This window comes from Lithobates pipiens, unplaced genomic scaffold (assembly GCF_037356315.1).
Source record: "Lithobates pipiens isolate NorthernLeopardFrog02 unplaced genomic scaffold, aLitPip1_a1.2 Scaffold_25, whole genome shotgun sequence".
NCBI lineage: Eukaryota > Metazoa > Chordata > Amphibia > Anura > Ranidae > Lithobates > Lithobates pipiens.
The window spans coordinates 108,847,735-108,861,240 of NW_027507787.1; positions in this window are offsets into that span (position 1 = coordinate 108,847,735).

The following is a 13,506-nucleotide window of genomic DNA, read 5'->3' on the forward strand; positions in this document are numbered from 1 at the left end:
AAATGGGAAATCTGGGCTGCTATGTAGTATGTGTCGAAATCAGGGAGAGCCAGTCCCCCCATAGAGGTCGGGTTTTAAGTGTGTTCCATGCGAACTTATGTCTAGATGGGCCCCAGATAAAGGTGTCTAAGACACCGTCTAATGTTTTAAAGAACGCCACGGGGACCATGACAGGGGAATGCCAAAGTACATAAAGGAGTTTCGGCAGGAGGATCATTTTAGTAATATTGATCCGTCCCATAACCCCAATGGGGAGACGGGACCATGCCTTAGTCTTCTCCTGCACATACAGAAGCAGTGGTTCAAGATTAAGATGAATATACTCCCCAGGTTCCCTCGTAACCTGCACTCCCAAATACTGAATGGAGGATACCCTGGAGAGCGGGAGAGAAGCTGCATCCCGGTCCGGGGAGAACAAGTCAATGGGTAGAACCTGTGACTTGGTCCAATTAATACGCAGAACGGAATGACCACCAAACTCCTCTATGACCCCCAGGGCAGCCTCCAATGACCGACCCGAGTCCTCTAAATACAGTAAAGTATCATCCGCATACATACTTACCGATCCCACCAGAGAACCGCGTCGGAGGCCTACTACAGCCTGGTGTGCCCGAAGTGCAGCAGCCAACGGTTCTGCCGCCAAAGCATATAACATAACAGGAGACAACCCTGACGTGTGCCACGGCCCAGCTGAAAGGGGTCCGATACCCATCCGTTAACCGTTACTCTTTCCAAAAGAGAGAGGGGGTGGAGGGGGTGAGAGATAGGGGAGGAAGGCAGAAAAGAGAAGGGTTGAAAGATCAGAAAAGGAGAAGAGGGGACGAGACACGATGGCAGCCACTGTCCAAGGGGCCAGTCAAGGAAAGCTCAGAGCACTAAGGCGAAAGCAGGTGACAACCTTCCAGCGAGAATATAAAGGTATTCCAGATGTCTCAGGTTTGTTTAAAAAATTCTTGTTTACCTCAAGTCCTCCATTTTTTTTAATGTCCTCTATTTTCCTAAGCCAGTGAGTAATGAAAGGGGGGGAACATTTTTTCCAATAGAGAGGGATGCAGGATTTCGCCGCATTTATCACATGCCGTAAAATTGTTTTTTTTGTACTTCTTAATGGGAATCTGTGAATGGTGCAAGAGAAAGAATGCAGCCTCTTCCTGGATGGAGAAGTCTGTGAATTTTTGTGTTATGCATCGGATCTCTGTCCAGAAGTCCACCAAGCTGGGGCAGGACCAAAAAATGTGCAGCAACGTGCCCTCTTCTTCTCCACACCTCCAGCATATGTTCGAGGAAGAGGGGAAACATTTCTGCAGCTTTGATGGTGTCAAATACCACTTGGTGAGAAGTTTAAAATTTGTCTCCTGTATCTTCGTGCACAGCGACATTTTGAGAGCCAAAGTGATAATGCGTTGTCTCTGTGCTGGAGAAAATGAGCAATTAAGGTCCTTTTCCCAGTTGGACAGACAGGTTAAGTGTGGGTAATCTGTTTGAGAGAGAATGTGGGCCAAAGGGCCTTCGCTCCTGCATAGAGTCTCAAACTCCATCTGAGGGCGGGCGAACGTTTGAGGATTGGGGATGGAATGGAGAATATGATGTCGTTGCGCCGCTCTCCAAAAAGGCAGTTGGAAAAGCCCTGTCGGATCTGTTAGGGTTGAGAAAGAAGGCCATTTTCCATCAATGACGAATTTAGACGCATTGTCTAGGTTGGAATTTCTAAGTGGGTCCCCAGTTCAAAGGGTGGATGGCCACGTATAGGGAATAGGGGGGAAGTCAAAGACGTGAGTGTGTTTTGGGTAGCGATCAGGTGACTGACTTTCAACTAAACCCCTATAGTGGGATGTGACATAAATTCTGTGGGTAAATACTTATGGCACCACATGGCGCTTCTTAGCGGAATTCGGGAGTGAGCTTAGAAAGTTTGTTTCGATTCCAGTCCAATACACGCCCCAGATGGGAGGCCAGGTAGTAGCGTCGCAAGTCAGGGAGAACCAACCCTCCCTGTTGTTTAGACAATGTCAGCTGTGACCGCTTAAGTCTGGGATTTTTGTGGGCCCAGTTAAATTGAGTGAGCAAGGATTGAGCTTGCTTAAAAAACAGGACTGGAATCTGGATCGGGAGAGCTTGGAAAAGATAAGTAAATTTAGGGAGTATGTTCATTTTAATGAGATTGCATCTCCTGAACCAGGAATGGAGGCCAGAATGCCACCCGTGAAGCAAACTGCGGATCTTAGTGACAAGGGGTGGGGGGAAGTTCAACATAAACGTACGCGCGATGTCCGGTGGAATGTAAGTACCTAAGTACTTAAGGGCTGTATGGGTCCATTTAAATCGAAAATTGGACTGCAAGTCTATTAACGTTTGCGGGGGGACTGCAACCCCCATGGCCTTTGATTTCAAGAAGAATCCCGTATATCTGGAATTCCCGAAGGAGATTTGGCAAGGAAACTCTGGGATTCGTCAGCGAGAACAGCATGTCATCCACGTAGGCAGATATCTTGCACTCAATAGTACCCATTTGGAGTCCCGTTATGTCTGAGTTTTGTCGAATTGTGGAGAGAAAGGGTTCCAATGACATTCCTGATGTCAAGGGGAGATGAGAGAACCCCATTCGCTTTGACTTGAGCTGAAGGGCGTGAGTATATCTTACTTATCCATGCCAGCATCCGTTCACTCAGACCTATATGGCGAAGGACCGAGAACATTAATGTCCATTTGACCCGATCAAAAGCCTTCTCAGCATCAGTACTCATGAAAAGACAAGGGGTCCCAGATGACTTTGCTTTATGGATCAGGGTAAGCACCTTAATGGTGTTGTCCCTATCTTCCCTGGTGGGAATAAAACCTAACTGGTCAATATGTATAAGGGACTGCAAGTGATGTGCCAATCACGTGGCGAGGATTTTAGAGAATAGTTTTAGGACCGAATTTAGGAGGGAAATGGGTCTGTAGCTCCCACATAGGCCCTCCTTAGGTATCAACGCGATGTGGGCTCTAAGGGTATCCTCAGGAAAATCCCCATTCGAGCTCAGAGTATTAAATAAATTCACCAAGCGCGGGCCGAGAATAGGGAGGATGGTCTTAAAGTATTGTGTGGTATATCCGTCAGGGCCCGGAGCCTTACCCACCTTCGGAGGTCCCACCGCCGTCTGGACTTCTTCCAGTGTGATCGGGTCCTCCAAGTACTCCCGTGATTCCGATGAGAGGGTTGGTAGACCAGAACCGGTTACATATCTGTCTATATTGTCCTGTCCAGACCCTGAATCGGGCAGGTTGTAGAGATCAGAGTAACATTTTTCAAAGACTTCGGCTATTTGGGTTGGGGTAGAGGCCCTCTGGCCATTCTCATCTATCAACTGTGGTATGTAAGAGCCAGATTTCAACTCCTTTACCGACCTGGCTAAGATTTTTCCGCATTTGTCCCCTGACTCCTACGTCAGTTTACGACAAAACTGGAGTGCCGCTTTCGCTTTATAATGGAGTAGGTCAGCAATATGGGTACGGAGTGTCCCCAATTCAATCTCTAAGGTCCGTAAGGGGGTATGTTTATGTTTCGCTTCCACAGAGGCAAGTTCACGAAACAGATTAGCAAGCTGTTCCTTCCGTGTTCGTTTGATGCGCGCCCTGTGCCTGATAAGTACCCTGCGGAGTACTGACTTGTGAGCCTCCCAAATTATCCCCGGGTCACAGTCCTGCGTTTAGTTTTCTTGGAAATAAAGGTCCAATTCCCTGGTCACATCTGCTAAAACTTTCGGTATCTGGAGGAGGCTCTCATTAAGGTGCCAGAATAGAGACCTAGGTGAGGGGTTCCTAGAGAGGGTGTAGGCAAGGGCTACAGGAGCGTGGTCGGACCAAGTAATATGGCCGATGGAGGAAGAGCTCACCAAGTGCAGTTGGTCATGTGGAATCAAGAAGAAGTCTATCCTCAAGTATGATTTGTGAGGGGAAGAGCAAAAAGAGCAGTCCCTTTCCCCAGAGTGTTGCAGACGCCAGACATCAACTAATTGGTCATTCAGTAAACACTTAGTAATCCACTTTCTAGAGGAAATGAGGAGCGAGGAGCAAGAGGCAGAAGTGTCAACCGATGGCGAAAGGGGACATTAAAGTCCCCACCTAATATCAACTGGCCCTCCCGAAAGTCACATAATCTGTGCAGGGTAGTTCTGAGGAACGTGTCTTGGTGATCATTGGGAGCGTACACAGTGGCAAATGTAAAAAGGAGCTCTCCAATGTGGCCCCTAAGAAAAAGATATCGGCCCCCAGGGTCCACCAGAGAATCCTGGGGAACCCAGGGGAGCCTGCTAGAGATCAGAATGGAGACTCCCTTGGTCTTAGAGGAGGGGTTGGTAGAGTGGTAGACCTTAGGGAAGGATCTCGACCATAGAAAGGGGAGGCTAGTATTTTTAAAATGTGTTTCTTGTATAAAGGCCACATCAGTACAGGAAGTCTTCAGTTCTCACAGGAGGATCCACTGTTTTTCAGGGGAGTTCAGTCCCTTAACGTTTAGAGAGGTGACCTTGACTGAGTCTGCCATCGCTCCTCGGGGAGGGGGAGGGGGAGGGGGACGTCAGAGAAAAGCAAAGAAAGTTGAACCAAGGTAGGTTTTGGGTAGGTAATGCATGGCGGGAACTAATGGGGAGAAAGGAAGGGCAAATGGAAGGAAAGGTAAAGGGAAAAAGAGGCCGGGCACCTCAACCCCAGGGGGAGAGGGAAATTAAGGGTTGTCCGCACTCAACAGTACAGGAAGGGTATACTAAAACAGCACAATTATGCTATAGCGCTTACCAGATGTACACTGGGTTTAAAGCGCTGTCCTACTTGGGTTGGTGGGTAGACAGGTCGGAGAGGGAGCCCCCGAATCCTAGTCCCCCCAGTCTCGGCAGTGGTAAATGTCACGTCTGATACCAGTATGCAAATAAAAGACAATCAGTAACATCATATAACCAAAAAACAATAGTATAACCAAAACAGAGGTAGAGCATATAACTGTCAGCACTGAGGGGTCGCCTCGGCTTGCACTAAACGTAGGCATGCACGAGGGAGCCCGTCACAACAGAAAAGGCATCACAGAATGGGATCCACCACCCCCCGTCCCATACCCCTAAAGTACATGCAGTCCCCGAACAAATGCATTTCTCCCTTTGGCAGATTGTCCTCTCCTTACCCCCTCTCCCCCGTCCACGCCCCGGGGGGAAAAGGGGCAGGGAAGGGGGGAAAGGGGGAGGGAAAGGAGGGGAGGGAAAGGAGGGGAGGGAAAGGAGGGAAGGGAAGGGTGGGAAGGGGGGGGGAGGGGGGGGGAAACAGGGGAGAGGGGACAAAAATGCGGAAATGTCAAGTCCTTTAGCGCACTCCCACCAGCAAACACCCGGACCCCATAAATTTCAACTCCTCCCCTCCATGGTCACCACATCAAGATGAAAGAGGAGCAACCCTGGTCGGTGCATAGAAAATCCGGCAGGCAAGGGGCTGGGGCCATCCAACGGGAGACTTCACCCGAGCAGCAGTCCTGGGGCCCGCCAATTAGTGTCTCTCCTGCATCGCCATCGGGGGCTGTGTAGAGCATCCAGAGGGAGGCTGGGACTGCCCAAACAGTAAGGGGTAAATCCTCCAGGGGGGTCAAGAGTCACCCTGGAGGGAAGCAGTGTCTCGTACCAATAGGCTCAATAAATAAGTCATCCAGGGTCCCCGAAAGCTGCAGAAGGCAATGTCGGCAAAGAGTAGGTGGGAGCCAGAGGGGGGGACGAGGGGCGCAACCAGGGGGAGGGGACACATATGCGGGAATGTCAGGCCCTTCCAGTACAGCACACTAGGTATCACTCAGACCCCCCAAAGTGCAACTCCCCCATCTAAGGTCAAGACTCCAGAAGGGAAGATGAGCCGCCCTGGACTGTACATGAAAGAACTTGCTGGCAAGGGGTTGGGGCCATCATCCCTTCCTCCAATGGGAGATGCCACCGGCATGACAGCCCCGTGTCCTGTCAAGTGGTGCCCCTCTGACAATGTCGTTGTGGTATATGTGGAGCATCCAGGGAGAGGCAGGGACCACCCAAACAGTGAGGGGTAAAGCCTCCAAGGGGGACTGGTGTCAGACAGGAGGATAGCGGTGTCTTGTACAAGTTGGTTAATTAGACAAGTCATCCAGTGTGTTCCTGTGAGCAGCCGAAGGAAAGGTCGGTAAGGATTATGAATGGGTGGGGGCCAGGGAGTGCATAAAACTGCCACCAGATGACCGGGGCAGAGAGGGCAAGGGGATGAAAGTCAGATCTGGTAGGTGGGGGCAGGGGTGAGGAGTGTCCCTCATATTACTCACGTTGGCCATCCCTTGAAGCTGAGCGCTCTGCATACCCAGGACGTTCTTCTGTATAATCTAGCCTATGTGTATACATTAGCCTGTCTTTTGTACACATTAGCCGGTCCTCTGTATACACTAGTCTGTCTGTATACACTAGTGTATACAGATAGGCTAGATTATACAAAAGAACGTCCTGGGTATGCAGAGATGGAGGCTAGGGTATACAGAGAGAGAGGCTAGAGTATGCATACTTGCTAGTGTATACAGACGGACTAGTGTATACAGAAGACCGGCTAGTTTATATAGGGAGGCTAATGTGTGCAAAAGACAGGCTAGTGTATACAAATAGGCTAGATTATAGAGAAGAACATCTTGGGTATGCAGAGAGAGAGGCTGGGTTACACAGAGAGGCTGGTGTATGCAGACTTGCTAGTGTATACAGACGGACTAGTGTATACAGAGAGGCTTGCGTATGCACAGAGCTAATGTATAAAGAGCAGCTAGTGTATACAAAAGACATCAAAGGGTATACAGAGAGACTCGTGTATGCAGAAGACCGGCTAGTTTATACAGAGAGGCTAAAGTGTACACAACACAGGCTAGTGTATATAATTAGGCTAGATTATACAGAAGACCGTCCTGGGTATGCAGAGATGGAGGCTAGGGTATACAGAGAGAGAGACTGTGCTGGGTTACACAGAGAGGCAGGAGTATGCAGACTTGCTAGTGTATACAGATGGACTAGGGTATACAGTAGACCGGCTAGTTTATACAGAGAGGCTAATGTGTACAAAAGACAGGCTAGTGTATACAGATAGGCTAGATTATACAGAAGAAGGTCCTGGTTATGCAAGAGATGGAGGCTAGGGTATGCAGAGAGAGAGGCTTGGTTACACAGACTTGCTAGTGTATACAGACGGACTAGTGTATACAGAGGACCGGCTAGTTTATACAGAGAGGCTCATGTGTACAAAAGACAGGCTAGTTTATACAGATAGGCTAGATTATACAGAAGAACGTCCTGGGTATGCAGAGATGGAGGCTAGGGTATACAGAGAGAGAGAGGCTGGGTTACACAGAGAGGCAGGAGTATGCAGACTTGCTAGTGTATACAGATGGACTAGTGTATACAGTAGACCGGCTAGTTTACACAGAGAGGCTAATGTGTACAAAAGACAGGCTAGTGTATACAGATAGGCTAGATTATACAGAAGAAGGTCCTGGTTTATGCAAGAGATGGAGGCTAGGGTATGCAGAGAGAGAGGCTTGGTTGTGTATACAGACGGACAAGTGTATACAGAGGACCGGCTAGTTTATACAGAGAGGCTAATGTGTACAAAAGACAGGCTAGTGTATACAAATAGGCTAGATTATAGAGAAGAACGTCCTGGGTATGCAGAGATGGAGGCTGGGTTACACAGAGAGGTTAGTGTATGCAAGCTTGCTAGTGTATACAGACGGACTAGTGTATACAGTAGACCAGCTAGTTTATACAGGGATTATACATGGAGGCTAGGGAATCCAGAGAGAGACTGTGTTACACAGAGAGTGTATGCAGAAGACCGGCTATTTTTTTTTACAGATAGGCTTGTGTATACAGAAGACAGTCTGGGGAATTCAGTGAGGCTAGTGTAAGCAGAGAGGCTGGGACACCGAGACTATTGTAAAAAGAAGGCAGGCTAGTGTATATAGATTACGGGCACGTGTATACAGAAGACAGAGAGGCTAGTCTATATAGAGTGGCTGGTGTACACCGAGAGATTAATGTATACAGAAAAGCTAGCGTGTAAAGAAGACAGGACTTTATTTTTTGCTAATGCAACTACTTCTGAAACATGTAAAGTGCTTTTTTCATATTTTGGTGCTGTTAAAAAGTGGTGTGTTGTCAGTGGTGATATCAATGTGACAGTTAATGTGGAGAACTACAAATATACAAAATAGAGCAAAAGAGTGCTAAGTTTATTTTGTTAAGTCATTGACTGATAGACGTTAAGTAATTGGCCGTTATTGGTTTGGCAGTACATGGTTTATTTTGATGTAAGATAGTTTTATTCTCTACTTATAGCCGAGTTTTAGACGGCTTTATTATTAGCATTATTCGCATTATTCCTATTTACTATGCAGAGTGTAAGTATTGCAGTGAGACGATATTGCTTTTGAAAGATTTGTATTATTATACATAGCATTGTTAGCAGACCAATAGGACAATTTACATGGCTTAATATTGCAGAGCGTAATTTATCAGTTAAGAGATCCAAAGCGTTAGTTGCAGTAGCTTCCTAAAACGGAAAAATCGTTGCATTACTCTAAAAGTTGTTCCGGTAGCACTGAAAAGACGATATTAGATGAGTGATCTACACATTTCGTTTACTATTGCAGAGAGATACCGGCTAAATGTTAATATGTGCTGCGTGTAAGGTAGAAAGAAGATGGTTAAGTGTGAGCTGGTTTACCAGGATTTAGAGATAGTAATCTGTTTATTGTAATAATAAATATAGCAAAATAACTCTAAAATTAATATTAAGACATTATATACAGGTCGGGTTTAAGTGGAAATACACGAAATAACAGCAACGACGTGTGTAGGTTTTTATCAATCAGGTACATTACGTGTCTTTAATCATGTAGTGAATATACCCCAAATATAGCATAAGGATGAGAAAGGATAATAACTGGCAGAGGATGACATGGCAAAAAGACAAACTGCATTAGAAATGTGAATATGAATTAGAGATGAAATGACAATCCCCACGGCTACGTACAGCAAAGCAGCTAAATATTCAGCTAAATAGTCTGCAATAGCAGAGATTAAGTATTGCAGTCGAAATGAGATCGGAAGCGTTAGTTGCAGTAGCTCCAAAATGACTGAGAAATCATTTCATTACTCTAAATGTAAAAGTTATCCCGGTAGCACTGAGTGGACTGATATTAGATGAGTGATCGTTGTAGTACAATTTCAGTTTCCTATAGCAGAGCAAAGTATGACATGGCAAAGAGACAAACTGCTTTGGAAATGTGAATGTGAATTAGAGATGAAATGTCAATCCCCATTGGTAACTTACAGGTTACCGTTAATACAGTTAACACGGCTACGTACAGCAAAGTGTGAGCTAAGCAGCTAAATATTTCTTAATATTGCAGAGATTAAGTATTGCAGTTCAAAAGAGATCGGAAGCGTTGTTTGCAGTAGCTTCAAAATGACTGAGAAATCATTTCATTACTCTAAATGTAAAAGTTATCCCGGTAGCACTGAGTGGACTGATATTAGTTGAGTGATCGTTGTGGTACAAATTCAGTTTCCTATAGCAGAGAGATACCAGCTAAATGTGAGAAGAGCAATTAAACTGTTCACATCGGTAGCATTGTATTACTCTTAACATGTGCAGCGTGTAAAAAAGCAATAAGATGGTTTTGTATTATCCTAAAATTAGCAGTATACGTAATAAAGTTGAGTAGGTAACCTGGATTTAGACATAGCAAACTCCATAATCGAATTTAGCAAAATTAGAAAGGATCATATTGAGACAGTATATACAGGTCAAGTTTAAGTGGAAATACACAAAATATCTAGCTTACCTTTACATTGTTCAATAGAGCGTTGCAAAGTAATACCAAGGCAGAATGTCGGAATAGCAATTAGATGAGATGATTGCTGTAATCATGAAATATCAGCAACGACTAGGTTTCTATCGGATGAGAAAGTATAATAAATGGCAAAGTATGACATGGCAAAGAGACAAATTGCATTACATGAAATGTCAATCCCCACTGGTTACTTACATGTAAACGCGGCTACATACAGCAAAGTGTGAGCTAAACAGCTAAAGGGTATTTAAGAGTAAATTGACTTAGCTTGAAAATTCCAACGTGTAAATCGTTCCATTAATTTTGTTACGCACGAAGACGGCTTACACTGACTGTTTTCCGTTTCCACTGGTTATCGGCATAATGTATCAGTAACCATGAAAATTAATAGTGATAGACAGCTTACATTAGGATGTATGCATGAGGTGAATGTAAAATAGTTGCATTATGTGTTATTAATGTAATCAAACTGTATTGCTATGCTTTGCTACTGCAACCACTTCTCAATCAAGTAAACCGGCCCAATGCTTTTCTCACATTTTGCTGCTGTTAAAAAATGTGTTGCAAGTGTTATATGTTACAAATGGTTATCAGTGTGACAGTTAATGTAGAGAAGAAGTAATACACAAAATAGAGTCAGAAAGAGAATCCTATTGCATAGAGGTAGCGAGAGATGGTTGGTTTACTCTTAATGTGCAGTGTGTACAAGGTTTTAAAAAGATGGTTTTGTGTGACTTTTGCTTTAACGTAAAATTAGCTGTAGACATTATAACTTATTACAATGATTTAGAGATAGTAATCTCTATAAAATAATAATAATAAGTATAGCAAAACAAATTAGGAAAATATTGAGGCAGTATATATAGGTCGAGATATAGTGAATACACAAAAGGGATCAAGGGATAGTTGCAAAGTCAAGGGATAGTTGCAAAGGTACATTATTTAAGAGTAAATTGACGTAGCTTGCAAATTCCAACGTGTAAATCGTTCCATTAATTTTGTTACGCACGAAGACGGCTTACACTGACTGTTTTCCGTTTCCACTGGAAAGAGAATCCTATTGCATAGAGGTAGCGAGCGATGGTTGCATTACTCTTAATGTGTAAAGGTTTTAAAAAGATGGTTTTGTGTGAATTTTGCTTTAACGTAAAATTAGCTGTAGACATTATAACTATGGTTAGGTTTACAATGATTTAGAGATAGTACAGTGGAAACGTTTATTTGTCATGACAGCTGATACTGGTTGAGCAATAAAACTGTTTTATTAAGATGTAAGACTAGTTTTATTCTCTACATATAGGCTTTTCAGAGAGTTGTATAATATAGACGACCAATAGGACATTAGGCTTAATATTGTAGGGAGGAAGTATCGCTGTTCAAAGGTAAGAGATTGAAAGCTTAGCTTGAAAATGGCCGAGAAATAGTTGCGTTAGTCTAAATTTAAAGGATATGCCGTTACCAATGAGAAAGCTTATATTAGACTAGTTGATCTTTGATTACACGATCCTATTATTATTATTATTATTAATATTATTATTAATAAGATCATAGTGCAGAGAGATACTCAGTTAATGTCAGAGATACTCGGTTAATGTCAGAAAAGCAATAAAACTGTTTACATCGTTAGAGAGCGATAGTTACATTACTCTTAGTATGTGCAGCATGTCTGGTAGCAAATGGATGGTTTTGTGAACATTTTACATTACCGTACAATTAGCGGTAGAACTCATCGAAGTGAATAGATTTAAGCGGATTTTGAGATAGTACTCTCTATTTCTAATAAGAAATAAATAAAAATAATTCAGGATGGTGTGTCAGGACTGTCACATACTCAATGTGACAGTTGATGTGGAGAATTACAAATATGCAAAATAGAGCAAAAAGAGTACATGGTTTATTTTGATGTATGATAGTTTTATTGAATGCTTCATGTGGATGATTAAAATCTTGTAGTGATCTATATTTAGCATAAGAATGAAAAGGCATAACATGGCAATGAGACAAACTCCATTAGAGATGTGAGCTAGATGAAATGATGAAATGTCTCTGTAAAGCCCAGATTGTCTTCTGTTATCACTTAGCCTACCCTCTAAATTCACTAGCCTCTCTATATACACCAGCATGTTTACACTAGCCGGTCTTCTGCATACAATAGCCTGTCTTCGATATACACTAGCCTATGTTCTGAATACACTAGCCCGTCTTCTGTCTTCTGTAGGCCCTAGCCTGTCTTCAGTATACATTAGTCTCTCTGTATAAACTAGCATCTCTGTATAACCCAAACTGTCTTCTGTAAAAACTTGTCTCTCTTTATAGCCTGTCTAGCCTTTCTTCTGTACACACTAGCTTCTCTGTATACACTAACCAGGCTTCATTATACAATAGCTTCACTATATGCACTAGCCTCTCTGTATAATCTAGCCTCTCTATATACCCTAGATAGTGTTCTTCTTCTCCGTAGAAGCCAGCCTTTATTCTGTATTCACTAGCCTTTCTTCTGCATGCTGTAGTCTTCTATATATACTAGCTATGTACACCCCTGCATCTCTGTCATACATTAAACCCTCTGTATACCACAGCCTGTCTTCTGTACCCACTAGACTCTCTGTATACACTACCCAGTCTTCTGTATAGAATTTCAGCTTTGATGTATACCCAAGCCTGTCTTCTGTATACACTAGCTTCTCTATATGCACTGTCCTTTCTGTATACACTCGACTCTCTCTATACACTAACCTCTCTATATACACTAACATCTTTGTATATACTAGCCTCTCTTTAAACTAGCCTCTCTGTGTTTACTCTAGCATCTCTGTATACTCAAGCCTATCTACATACACGAGTCTGTATTCTGTATTCACTAGCCTTTCTTCTGTATGCTGTAGTCTTCTATATATACCAGCTTCTCTGTACACCCTAGCACTGTAACAGTGCTAGGTTCCTGTGTTACAGAAACAGAACACCAGCAATAAGGTGTATACTGTGCAGGAGGCACACAACACCCACTCTAACTTCTGCACTGCAAGATGCATGTATTGCAGAAATTGAACACCAGTAATAAAGGGTAGCTTCAGGTGTGTACTGTGCAGGAGGCACATAACACCCACAGTAACAGTGCTAGGTTCCCAAGCAGTAAAGACACTGTCCCTGCCTATCGTCATCTTTCCCTGACCACCGCAACACACTGTACAAGGCCACCGCGCTGGCGGCCTTATATAGTGTGGGGTGTGTACTAAACCCCCCTGAGCTATAATTGGCCACAGAAATCCTGCCTGTGGTGAATTGTGGCTCTCCTCACAGAGGATGTTACATCTGTTCTTGTTATATAGAACCTATTATGCTCCTCGTAAACTTTTTCAGTTTGGCCGAACGGCCGGACGCAAGTTGCCCCTGCTTGCGGGAACATGGGGGGAGACATGATGCACATGTTTTGGAGATGCCAGAAGTTGATCCGCTACTGGACAGAGGTGACAGGAACCATTGATTGGGTGTTTGGAACCTCCACCAGGATGGAGGCGAAGTATTGTCTCCTGGGATTAGTTGAAGGAGTTGGAAACCCGGGAAGCAGCCAGATGGCAGTTCTGAGATGCCTATTTCATCTTGATCATCTTGGCATTTGTCAAGAGGGCTGAGAGAGC